General features: G+C 39.2%; 1 protein-coding gene across 3 annotated transcripts in view; it reads right to left on the bottom strand.

Moving 5' to 3' along the window:
* mbnl3 (muscleblind-like splicing regulator 3) overlaps positions 1-12,582 on the bottom strand; it is a 39,868-nt gene extending 27,286 nt beyond the window's left edge. For all 3 annotated transcript variants that reach the window (XM_066648694.1, XM_066648695.1, XM_066648696.1), the window contains exon 1: positions 12,335-12,582. The gene's annotated coding sequence lies outside the window, so the exon portion shown is untranslated. The remainder of the gene's footprint in view (positions 1-12,334) is intronic.
* Positions 12,583-13,573: the final 991 nt, after the last annotated feature.

The following is a 13,573-nucleotide window of genomic DNA, read 5'->3' as shown; positions in this document are numbered from 1 at the left end:
GACAGACAGCCCAGAAGGAGAGCACTGCAGTGAAGTGGGAGAGAGTGTGAGGGAGATGGTGTGTGTATGCATGTGCTTGTATATTACAGAGAGAGAGAGAGAGAGAGAAAGAAAGAGAGAGAGCGAGAAAGAGAGTTGTAGTGGGGGTGGAAAATCAATTTATAACTCCCACTTTCAGACTCCCGAACAAAGACACCCCACGTGAAGAGAAGAAGAAAAGAAAAAGAAGAAGACAGAAGGGATTTTTTTTGCTTGCATGCGCATGCTGCTCTCTTTATCCTTGTTTCCTACCGTACCTGGCCAACAGTGAGATCGATCTGAATTTGCTCAGGGGAGAACGTCCCCTCTGCAGAGGCCTCTGCACCTCAGCCTAGCTGCCACTGATAAAATCCAATCTGACAGCATTTTCCAAATATACCAGCGTGTCAGATTATATTTAAGTTTGCATTAAAGGGCCCATGTCATGGAATTTTTCTAAGGTTTTCAAAACAAGAGTTTGATGTAATATGTTTACATGTTTCAGAATGCACCATTTGCTTCCCGTTTCATGCAGTCTGTATATGGAAACAATACTGCATAAATAACGTGTATTAAATACCCATTTTTGTGATGCCATAAAGACCAACTCATATCCACACAGCAGTAGCTAAATCAGACACTGAACATTAAAATGGCCGCCTTGTTTCTAAACTCATTGCGCATTTGATCAGCTCCATTCACCTCTCAACAATAAGAGTGTTTAACCCATCTGTTGCTGTGCATTCTTTGATAGTCCCCTTTTACCCTGTTCTGCAGGTTTTATTTGGGTGGTGGATCATTCTCAGCACAATGTGTGTAGAAACAATAAGTACCTTAATGTAATGGCTGATTTTTTTTTCTTGAGTCAGGTTGGAATGTGTTTGTATAAACAATTGATTACTGACAATAATACAACAAAATAAATGCAAAATACCAGACGCAGCCAATTTAATATAGCAGAAATAGATGCAACTCCAAACCAGAGGTGTTCAAACTTTGGGGAATGCATATGCAGGGGGGCGAAGGCGAAATAAAACAATGTAAATATAAATATTTAAATAAAGATGTCATAAAACTTTTAATTTTCATAATCATTCATTCATTCATTTCATTCATTATCTGTAACCGCTTATCCAGTTCAGGGTCGCAGTGGATCCAGAGCCTACCTGGAATCATTGGGCGCAAGGCGGGAAAACACCCTGGAGGGGGCGCCAGTCCTTCACAGGGCAACACAGACACACACACACATTCACTCACACCTGCGGACACTTTTGAGTTGCCAATCCACCTACCAATGTGTGTTTATGGACTGTGGGAGGAAACCGGAGCACCCGGAGGAAACCCACGTGAACACGGGGAGAACACACCAACTCCTCACAGACAGTCACCCGGAGCGGGAATCGAACCAACAACCTCCAGGCCCCTGGAGCTGTGTGACTGCGACACTACCTGCTGCAGCACCGTGCCGCCCCCATTTTCATAATCAGGCAAACAAATTAAGAATTTTTTTTTTTTTTTTTTACAATAAATAGCCAATATAAATGTCAGAATGTTGCATATCGACTCATGTATGATGAGAAAAAGTGCAGGCGCATGTGTTCCCAGATTACCTAGAGCAGAAACATGTGTTGTATTCTTTCATTGACAGATAGATTGATAGATCTTTCATTGCCTTATTTCTATAAAGGGAATGTTTTACTGAATTATATTTGTATTTGTAATCTTTACTTAAATCAATAATGCAGTTGTTATCTATTAGTATTAACCAGGCATTGCCGTATGTTTTATTCTATTTTCTTGTACAGAGCTGCAACAACTAATCGACAAAATTGCTAAAAATTTATTATAAAACTGTTGACATATAAATATCTAGATGTATATACATCTGTCCAGTAGTTTATATGTTATCGGTTTGTATCAGTATTAGTACTTAGTATTGGCAGATACTTGACCATGAAATATCGGTACTGGAAGGGAAAAAGTGGTATTGGTGAACTACTGAAAAGTATGTACAGTATATGCACTCACTACTTGGTCAGGGCTCTTTTATATAAATTACTGCATCAATGTGGCATGGCATGGAGGCGATCAGCCTGTGGCACTGCTGAGGTGTAATGGAAGCCCAGGTTGACCACAGTGATACTGTGGTTATTAAACCAGGTAATGGTACTTTTGGCAGTGTGGACAGGTGCCAAGTCCTGCTGGAAAACGAACTGCGCATCTCCATAATGCTTGTCAACAGAGGGAATCATGAAGCACTGGATATAACACAGTGGACCAACACCAGCAGACGCCACGGCTCCCCAAACCATCACTGATTGTGGAAACTTCACAGTAGACCTCAAGCAGCTTGGATTGTGTGCCTCTCCACTCTTCCTCCAGACTCTGGGACCTTGATTTCCAAATGAAATGCCAAATTTTCTTTAATCTGAAAACAAGACTTTGGACACTGAGCAAGTCCAGTCCTTTTTCTCTTTGGCCCAGGTAAGACACTTCTGCCGTTGTCTCTGGGTTACGAGTGGCTTGACACAAGGAATGCAACAGTTGTGGCCCATGTCGTGGATGTGTGTGTGTGTGTGTGTGGTGGCGGCTGTTGAAGCACTGACTCCAGCAGCAGCAGGTCACTCCTTGTGAATCTCCCTCACATTTTTGAATACCCTTTTTGACAATCCTTTCAAAGCTGCGGTTATCCCTGTTGCCTGTGCATCTTTCTACTACACATTTTCCTTCCACTCAACTTTCCATCAATACGCTTGGATACAGCAGGAGGGTGTCAATGACTACCTTCTGGACATCTGTCAAATCAGCAGTCTTCCCCACAATTGTGTAGCATAATGAACCATACTAAGGGACCATTTTAAAGGCTTAGGAAACATTTACAGGTGTTTTGTGCTGATTATTCTAATTTTCTGAGATAACGACTTTTGGGATTTCATTGGCTGTTATCATCAACATTAACTGGAATAAGCACTTGGAATAGATCACTGTTTGTAACGCATCTATATAATGTAAGGGTTTCACTTTTTGAATTGGATCACTGAAATAAATTTACTTTTTGATGATATTCTAATTTATTGAGATGTCCCTGTACATTAAAAAGTTTACTCACTTTATATATGTATTCTGTAGTTTTTTACATCAACATTTCTCCACATAATGGGGGAGCAGCAGAGTAGTAGTAACACTCAACAATCTGTCTGTGCTCCTAACGTTGTTCTCTTAACTGAGGACAAACAATAAAAATTGCCACAAATAGTGCTGTGTTTATTCACACTGCACACTTGTCTTGCTTGTGTCCTAAATAGACGCTATGGGGAGTCGATTCCAAAAGATCTGATTCATTAACTCGGGACATTTCTAGCTAGGTTCTACTTATGTATCCCTGGCAACACCATCTGAGTGCCTCTTTACGGCAGGCAACACAGCTTCAAAAATAAGGAGAGCCAGCCTTAGCACAAAACAAATGAAATGTTAAAATTTGTGCTCTTCAATAAAAATTCCTGTAGAGAAAGGAAACGTGGGTGAGGATAGGCGTTTAAAAAATGGATTTGTTCCTTAGATTTCATTAAAATGCTCCAATAAATGTTAGGGATTTATTTTTTAAAGTACTTTGTCAAGTATACTAGCTTATGACTTTGACTTGGAGCTAATATTGTTACCTACACCAAGACAATATAGCTAATAAACTGAAATGGTAGCATAATGAATCATCATTTTTTCTGTATTGAAAATGTATGACTAATTACAGCTGTAACACATCAAAGAGGATCATGAATTGTGTGAATCAAATATATAAAAGAGTTTAAATTTATCCTTAAACCTAGCGCTAACTGCTTTGGAAGCCAGGCAGCCCAATGACAACACACACACACCATTTCTAAAAGGCCAATTATCTCATTTCTATGTACAGCAGGTGAACTGAGCAGTGAACTGTGAACGATTTGTGTGTCTGTGACGTCCTCAGTGCCACCTGAACAGACCCTGTTCCTCTGTTTATTACAGATCGGGCACTCCTCTCCACACGGCAAATGTCAGCATCCCCTCCATCTGAACCTCCACAGTGCACACAATGCTAAAGCTACAAACACCCGTGTGGCGTGTGGAGGGTTATAAATAGACAGCTTGTGTCACAAAGTGAATAAGTATGTTGAATAATTAATGATGCAATGCAAACCGGAAGAAGAGGTCATGACGGTTATGATGTAAGATAGGCCTGGCCTATTTGTCGAGAGTGCCCTTGAAAAAGCACTTTGTATCAACAGACCCATCAATGTAACCAACTACATAGAACACCATATGGATATTAGAGTTATTATATAAAGGACACAGTCAGAAGATCCTTTAGACGAAGTGGCGAGGCTCCTTCTGAGCATTAACCAGAGGAAAAAGTAAATGCATTTTGATATATTTGGCCAGGTGACTAACGATGTTAGCATTTTCATCAGCAACCATTTCCTCTGCCTGAGCAAAGATGGTAGACAAAGGATCTTGTGTTTGATGCTAATAATATTATCAACTCACAGGGCAGGCTTTATACAGACAGTGTATGTGCTAGCAGCAATGTGAACTTGTTTTATTGTGATGTTCTACAACTCAGAGACTTGCAAAGTAAAGGATGCAGAGAGGAGGGACTGCGTGTCACTGCTGCTGTTCTGTGAGCAGGACCGTAAATATCAAGAGTCTGGAAACAGCAAGAGTGTATTGACTCTACAAGGTCACCGAGGCAGTAGCACTGAAAAAACACACACGCACATACACACTTCACATTGCAGTGACCTTCAAGAATGCAGCAGAATGAATGTGTATGCACAAGCAGCGTGGGGGATGACTCGTCTGTAAGAAAGAGACTGTTTAGGATTCACAAGACATTCTTAATGCCTGACCCTTAGCAAGCATCCCAGGGATTTAAAATCAGACAAATAGAGCACTACGGAAATGTCAGAGACCGCCTTACATTTATTTCATCAGTCAAACTAGTCTCAACATGATCTAAAAGGATGTAAGGTTATCAATAAGCTCTTACAGAGGAAAGAAAGTGAAGTACAAGAAATAACAAACCACAAAAGTCTCCAAAACAGCTGTAATCTGCAATCCCTAATAAAAGCTGTAGTGCAAAGGTTAGACATGGTTAGTATTATATTTGGAAATTAGATTTAGATGTTATGAAATTAGATTGAAATGAAATTAGATTTCTGTTAAATATATTTTCTCTGTATTTTCCCTCACAGTAAAATATAATTTTTATGAATGTTCTGACTGAAAATAAACAATGGTTGGTCTATACAATCAGTAAAACTACTTAAAACGTGAAAAAAAGATGGAAAATTCATTCAAAGTCTGTGTCATCTGAAATGCAAAATATATCCTGGCTCAAGGTTATCTGTTTCCAAATAAAGGACATGCATACATCTGTCCTCGTATAAACATTAACTTTGATAACACCTCCCGATACATGTAAATGTTACAACCACAGGTGGAGTAATGCATAATCACGTAGGCATTACACATACAACGAATACCTCACAGAACAAGCTAATTGTACAGCCTCAAGCAATCGATCACCCAGATCAATGTGACATTATTCAGTTGTTCCAAGCACAATAATAATTAGAGTGTCACTTTTTTCTGCTCCCTTTCACCATCCATTAAACATAGGATCTTGCAGGAGTAGGTTAATATCACTCTCCATCAAAACATAGGAACTTGCAAAACTAGGTTAATATTTAATCAAACATTTCCCTGTTATTCATCTAAAACACCCCCCCCCACATATCTTTCAACCAGAGCAAGCTAAGCATTACCATGAAGACTAATAGTGGCATGTGTCAGATACATGAACGGATAATTAACTTAAACAAACCTAGACACAAACCTGCTAGCCAGAATATTTCAATAGCTAACAGCACAGGCAGTGAGTGACTCTGCAGGATCTGGTGCCTGTTATTTGCAAGTTTTAGTGCTTCATAAACATTATTTATGACAAAACTGATAGTAAACTTCCTTATCATTTGTGCCATTGTTATGACCATAAGAACAGTGATGATCATGAAAAGGAAATAAAACACTCTAACGAATGGAAATAAATGTAATAATTTGTTTTCTAAGATGGCGCAGACTGAAGCAAAGGTCAACAGGCAGAGGTCAGGGCAGAAAAGTGTGGTGTGATGTAGTCAGCAGGCAGAGAGCAGGGCAGCACAGCTCTTCAGTATGACCTTCAACACGCCATCCAGCCACAGGCGGCCAAGTACCACATGGACACTGCAGCTCCACGCAGCACAGGGAACACAGGCACATCACCTGCTCTCATGTAACAGTATGACAGCTATGCTGCACCACCACTGTCCCATTGATTAGAAGACTTAATATGACTTTGATGTTCACTATTTGTCTAAAGCTTTGTAAAATGAGTCAATCCTACTTCTTTAAGATGCACCCTTGCAATGCTGTTCAACTGTGCATGCTCGGCTTGTATAACTGCCACAGTATAGCATCATTTGGAATGGGGCACTGTTCATGAATCTGAAGTCACCACACCCAATGGCAAGCATTGGCTAAAGGTGTGATATAGCTAAAGATAACAGATATGAACAGCATATGAAATGTTCTTGCGACTGAATGACAGCAAATCTTCACATATATGTTCCAATGTATATGGTAAATATTTTTCAGAAAGGCAGAAACTGTTACTACCTTGTCCACAAACTTTTGGATATATAGCGTATAATAATCAAAAGACTGAGGATATCCCTCCACTCCCCCTTAAACAGAGATTCTAAGAAGTGAGAGTGACAGGCTTTCCCTCCCCACTGCTATAGCGTATTCTCCAACTAGATAAGATCTGAATGTAATGCCACCACTCGCCATGCACACCGCAGCGAACTGTAAAAACATCAGAGCAGGATGTACAGTGAAAGCACATATTTATAGTGGGTTTAAAATGAAAAGAGGGCAATATCTGGGCAGTATAACTGCTATCTTTGCTCAAAAATCTTTGTTTATTTGGAGTCTTTTCCACGCAGCATGAGATTATGAGGTTTGATGCATAGAGAAATGCTCTATTACACTTTCCCCACTCTCAGGCACAAACGCCAGCAGTCATTAAACATTTATAGCTTTAGGAGAGAATCATATAGTACAAGGCTGCACAAACTGAAGCATGCGCTTTCATCAGAGGAGGTGAATAAACTGCTCGGGCATATAAACAGAAATCCGAACTAACAGCAGAGGTCTTAACTTGCAGCTTCTCTTGGTTGTTCACCCAGCGGAACTGAAACTGCAAGCAGCAAGATCAAAAAAGAAGAAACACATTTTTGGACTAAATTAGACTAGATCTTGTTTTCACCATGTATTTGGTTCTGTGTGTGTGTGTGTGTGTATATATATTTATATATAACTTTAACATACAAAGTTATACTGAAAATGTAGACCGAAATGTGATGACTTCCTAAAGCTTCAAAAACATTTTCTGTGTTTGATTACCAATTAACCAATAAAACAAAGTTGCCCCTCCCTCCACCTCGCCTTCAATCAAGTGCAACTACAGTTAGCTAAGGCACTGTACTTAATAATTTGTTCTGCGCATGAAGCAGAAATAAAATTTATTATTATTTGTGATTCAGATCCCCCCCTGTGGCAGAAATATATATATATATATATAATTATTATATATTTCCCATTTTTAACATGACCTGAAGGTATTGTTTATATGCTATAAGATGTATTATGAGTTAAAACTGAGCATTTTGTCTTTAAAACAGCCATTTCAATGAACTTCTCATATGGGAGGATTCAGTCAAACTTAATAAACCAGCTGCAACAACTTTCAGGGGAGGGTATTTGAGTTGCTTGTAGTAGAGATGTAAGTGGAGATAGAAGCAGGGATAAATGCATATTCATAGATAGTTATCTCAGCCACTTTTAAGGTATTATGGGATTTTTGTTGTTACAGAAACCAACTTCTAAATAGGTCATTTGACTGCGCAAAAATTAGTTTTATGACTTTAATCAACAACTGGAGAGAAAATAAATTCAATTCCACAAACTATGTGAGAACAGGTGAGAAGTTGTAATTGTTTTGACACCTAAAACAGACGACTTCCGATTAGTAAGAGGCTGAGACAGACACGTGCTATGAAGTGATATATGCAGTGTTCCAAGTAGTAAGTAGTCATGCCTTGCTCAGTCATTGAGTAAAAATAGAGAAAACACAAGTACAAGACTGCTGTGGTCAGAACGCGCAAAAGCAGAGCATAAAATGGACGCCAGACAGTTGAGGTTGAGGTGAGTAAGAGGAGTGGTTAAGAGGCTGGCGCTGGCAGTTGCAGGAGTCAGCTTGAGAGACAGAGAGTGAGAGTGAAAGCCCACAGCCTGAGAGAAAAATAATTAGGTTAAGTATCTATAATCCCCTCAGCCTACTCCTGTGCTACAGTCTCCATTCACAAAAACCTTCAACGGCCTACATCCACTTTGAGAACATGCAGCTATGACAGGAGATATGGTGTTTTACAGAGTGTCTTAGGGATCCGGGTTAGACTTTGTGGCAGTTTGAAGTGTGTTCTGCTCTGTGTTCAAACTTGTCTGACAGTGCAACAATCTAATCAAACCAAGTGAGCCCACATTTCTCATCTGTTATTTAACTAATCCTCTGTTAATGGATATGAGGATTTGTAGCTTAATGACTATTGCAGCCCATTAAATGTCTTCTTTGAGCAAAAGGAAAATCATCAGAACATGGACACAAAGACCTTACTGAATTCTTTACAATACAAGCGATAACAAAATAAAAGCAATGAATTAAATAGCAGACAGTTAAAAAAAATTATACAAATATCAACACCCCAAGATCTGCATAAGAGGTATCACAGATGGTAATTGCTGCTAAATAAGCTATCCGTGAGATTACATGCTAATTAAGTAAAATAACCATGAGATCACATGCTTACAGATGTTGCCTAATCTGTTACGGCATTGTTGTTTAATGCAGATGCAGGGTTATCAAGGCATTCAAGCTCGTCAAAGGGGCCTTTCAGTAGCATACAACAGTCATTTCCTATGATGCACATCACTAAAATGTGAAGCTCACTGTTGATGAAAGAGTAAAGCTTTGCTGTGACTTGAGCATGAATGTTTATGAATATTTGGGCTACTTTGTGCTGGGTCAGTAATTTCTTTTTTTTTTTTTTTAACGCCACATGGCAGAACTGGTCAGAGCCGGTCAGTCGGGGGAAAGGGGAAACGAGGACATGTTGTGTGTACAGTATTGTCGCTCAACACTGTTATCAGTGTCTCCACAGAGCAAGGGAGAGCGAGCTAGACGAGTGCAAAGTCCACTGCCTTAGAGACACACTGTGACGAGTCCAGGCCTGCAGTGAGGTTACTGTAAATAAGGCACTACAATACCAAGGCTGTATGAATATGACTGTGTGTCTGTGTGTGTTTGTTCGTATACACTCATGCTGTACCAGAATGTATAATGGCCAGTCATGCCTCATATCTGTGCACACACCTCTTTGCAAGAAGGAGCTTCACCTACCTTACCACATCTGCCAACAACACTGCTGATGACAACAGGCTGCTTTAATCTGCTTTAATCCTGTCAAGGCTTGCAGCAGGCCTGCACAATAAATCACTGCAATTTTTTGCAATCTGAATTTGCTACTGATGGGAGTATCTGAAAGACATTTACATTTTTTTCCTAAAATAATTAATAGTTTTTTTGTGTAATATTCTATATTATTTTTAGGAAATTTGTGTTTAATGGAAAAGATATTAAAACAATTCAGAAATAAATAAATAAGAGTATATACTGGCAGCATATCTATGATCAATTTTAATCAGAATTCTATCATAAATGTAATATCCAACAACAACTTTAACAGTGCGCACTTTATGTCCATATCATGCAGCTCTTTTTTGTTGTTGTTGCTGTTTGTTTTACAGTTTATGTTCTGTCTCTTGAGCACAAAGGACTAATTATGGTTCTCATAGTTCTGACATGTCCATAAGTAACATTCATGCCTTGATTGATTGCAACAGTATAGTCTACAATGAGGAAAGGCCTCACAAACCAGCACTTTGACTTTGTGTGAATGATAGCATGAGTCACACAGGTCCTTGCTAATAAATAATATTGTATTAAAGACTGACATATGGTGTATAACCCAATCCAGAGCCCATGAACTTAAACAAAAGGCAATGGACAGAAGCTCTTCATACACGCTCTTCATACACACTCTCCTGGCCTAATCCGGCACAGCGCTAAACAGGGTGGCAGTTCACATCACGGGGTGTGAAATCAAACAAAATTAACTGCCTCTCTCTCACACACACAGCTGCCCCACCCATTTACATGACTCTGGCTTTCCACATTTAACCTCGCAGTAGGCTGCGGTGTGTGCCAACTAGTGTAAACATGTAATACACATGTAATATGCATTAAATGTTGATTATAAGGAGAAAGCTTTAACAGAAGGGACAGAATGTCATGACAGTAATCATGCGGCAATCGTAAATGTGCCTCAAGAACAAAAGGTCTGGCGTGGCCAATTAGGACATGAATTTCCTGCTGTTTTGTAAGCAATGGCATTCAACATCGGATGGAATAAAGGAAACTGAAACTCAAAGAAAACGGACAACAGCAGCTTTTTTAAACTAAAACAAAATGGAGTAAACTAATTTACACAGCAAACAGTCTATATCCTACATTTTCAACACGTGTGGAGGAGTGTACTATGAAGCACTGAGAATCTTCTATTGAGAAGCATTAGGTTTAATGTAAATGAATGAGTTATCTTCATTAAGTTGTTCCATGACCATTTGAAACTTCTATTTATCTGCTAGAATTAAACAGACTGTAACCGTATCTTTAAGAATGATATGTAAATAGTCTCCTATTCTGATTGGCTTCCACTGTTCAACTGTTTCACTGCCTTGGGTAATACTCGTCACATTCTTTCAGCCTGAAATGGGCATGGCTAAACTGGTGAATATACTGGTGCTTTTCTTACACTACTCAACCTTACTAGCTTGGTAACTGGTACGTTTTCCACTGTCACCGATCTCCTTGGATTGGTTTATTTCATTGGCCACAAATGCAAGGAATGTTTGTACCTCTTCAAAAGACCATGCCGTTGTTTTATATACAAGCATTGTGAGTTGGATAAAAACAAATGTAATCTCTACTGTAGCTTGGAGGTCTGTATTGTGCCGCGTAGGGTGATAACTTTCTCTGACCATTCAGTGCTCTGCAAGGTTTGAACACCAGAGTTTGGTTCAGGGTACCGAAAAATTACCCGAGTGATATCACAAAATCAATGAGTTCTAAATTGAGCGAATGATGGAGGGAATGATGCGGTCTGACACTTTAACCTTGTTTACGTTCTACGTTAATATTGTTTTTTCAGAGTGTAAAGTCAGGGAAAATTAAACTAAGTTTTCAATGATTTACTTTAAAAACTTACGCCCTTTAAGACAGATTACTAACCCCCTAAAGCATTTATTTTAGAACTTTAAAAAATAATAATTATAATAGTAGCATTCTTTCAAAAGCAAGGACACGTATCTAACTCCCCAAGACACTAAGACAATATCCATGCAATTTCTCGGCTACCTTATGGTAGGAAATGTGCACAGCTCTGTCCATGCCAACGTCAACACAGTCAACTGTACACAGTATTTCACTTTATATAAACATATTTTTGTTTTTATAATTTGTTGGAAACACATTTTTTGGGGTTTAAAATATCTTTACATTTAAATGAACGGCTTCCATAACTTTTAGCTGGCTTTTTTTCCTCATTCTCTGGCACTCAATGTCATTCCTGACATGATCATGAACTGAGACACAAATCAAAAACAGTCCCCGTCAACACTGTATGGCTCAGAGGAACATATCTGAGGACAAGACTGGTGTAAAATCAGTTCCAAAAAGACAGAAAGCCATTTGGAGAATGATTAATTATAACATGAGTCATGGTTCAAGGCCATGTGCAAAGCCAGGTTAGCCTGAGGTGCTAGCGTTCTGCTTTGCTAGCTACTGTCAAAACGGCTGGACGTTTATGAAGCTGAAGTTGAGCTGCTTATTCCGAATTCTCCGTTCCACCTTAAATGGCGCTGCCGTGAAGCGTAAAATCTGCACCATTTAAGGTGGACTGGAAATTTCGAACAAGAAGCCAATTCTTGGAGCTTTTACGTATGGCGCATTTATTCGCGATAAGCAGAAAAAAAAACTAACTGTTAACGTCACAAGGACTTGGTCTAATAAGCAGAGTCGTGAATCTAGGGACTGTTAAATGTGGAAGCATAAAAAAGCGCTTACCTGAGCTGACCGCCTGTTTGCTCTTCACTGTTGATCTCGGAGTTCGTTTTAAATCAAATGCTGCTGCAGGCGAGTCATGTTTTAATAACTGTAACTGGCTACGTCACAGACATTGGTTTATTATCTGAGCGCCAGCGTCGCTTTAAAACGGCAGAACTTTTTAAACAGAAAGCAAAAGCCCCCTCTATTCCTCTGAATGTCCAAAAAGAAAGTGTGTGTTTGGAACGAAAAAGGGACGAAGCAAGCGAGAGAAGCGCTAGCAGCTACCAGGCGGAGAGAAAACGAGGCGAGGAGCAGAAAAACGAGGGAGGGCAGGAGGGAGGAGTGGAGCAGCAGAAAAAAAAGTGCCTGTCTGCGCTTTTGGGTGGGTCCAACGCTCCCAGCTCCTCCATTTTAGGGGAATCCCACTCAGGTTCGTGGTAAAACCGCATTTGTAAAAAAGTGGAGACGGACAGATTGAGGATAATAATAATATTGTCAAATTGTATTAACTCCCGTGGGGACTTTTTTTTTAACCGATGAAAGTATGAATACAGGTAAATACGACACATTTTTACCTCAGAGCTAAGTTGTCCAGTTTCTCTGAATGTGCTAAACGCTAAACGAAGTTGACATCAACAGAGAAAAGGATCATTTACTCAATGATAGTATCATTAATAACGTTTTAAAATCGTGCGCAACGCATTAAATTTAAACAGGAGTATGTCGCCACCTGCCGTCATAAATGAACAACTGCAGTAGTTGACAACACGGTTTGTGGGTTTTTGTTTTTCCTGCTGTTTTACTCAACTCAAAATTAAAACCAAGCCCTGAACTTAGCACATAAGTTCTATACAGAACCAGTTATATAATTCAAATGTCTGTAACACCAGATGAAACCCTTTTGGTAGCAGACATTTTTGCTGTCAGGATAAAACCTATAAACATCTGTTTGTCAGTTCTTCCCTTAGATACCTTTACAGAGTCCTTTACATGATTTTAAATTTTCATGATTAATCCATCAGTAGAAATAGTTAAATATTATTTGGAATTAATAACCACTGAACTAATTTTCACAAAACGTTAAACTACATGCAACAGGTCCCATAACCTTTCAAATAATCCTTTACGTTATCACAACTCTTTAAAATAACGACTGCTATAACTAAAGATCCCTTAAATAATTGCTTTTAAGGATGTAGGCATAAGAGTTACCGAGAAACAAACCATAACCCAAGATCATAAAGCAAATACAATTAA

Source organism: Hoplias malabaricus, chromosome 17 (assembly GCF_029633855.1).
Source record: "Hoplias malabaricus isolate fHopMal1 chromosome 17, fHopMal1.hap1, whole genome shotgun sequence".
Classification (NCBI taxonomy): Eukaryota; Metazoa; Chordata; class Actinopteri; order Characiformes; family Erythrinidae; genus Hoplias; species Hoplias malabaricus.
Note: the sequence above shows the minus strand (reverse complement) of the source record. Positions and strands in the feature narration are given on the sequence as shown.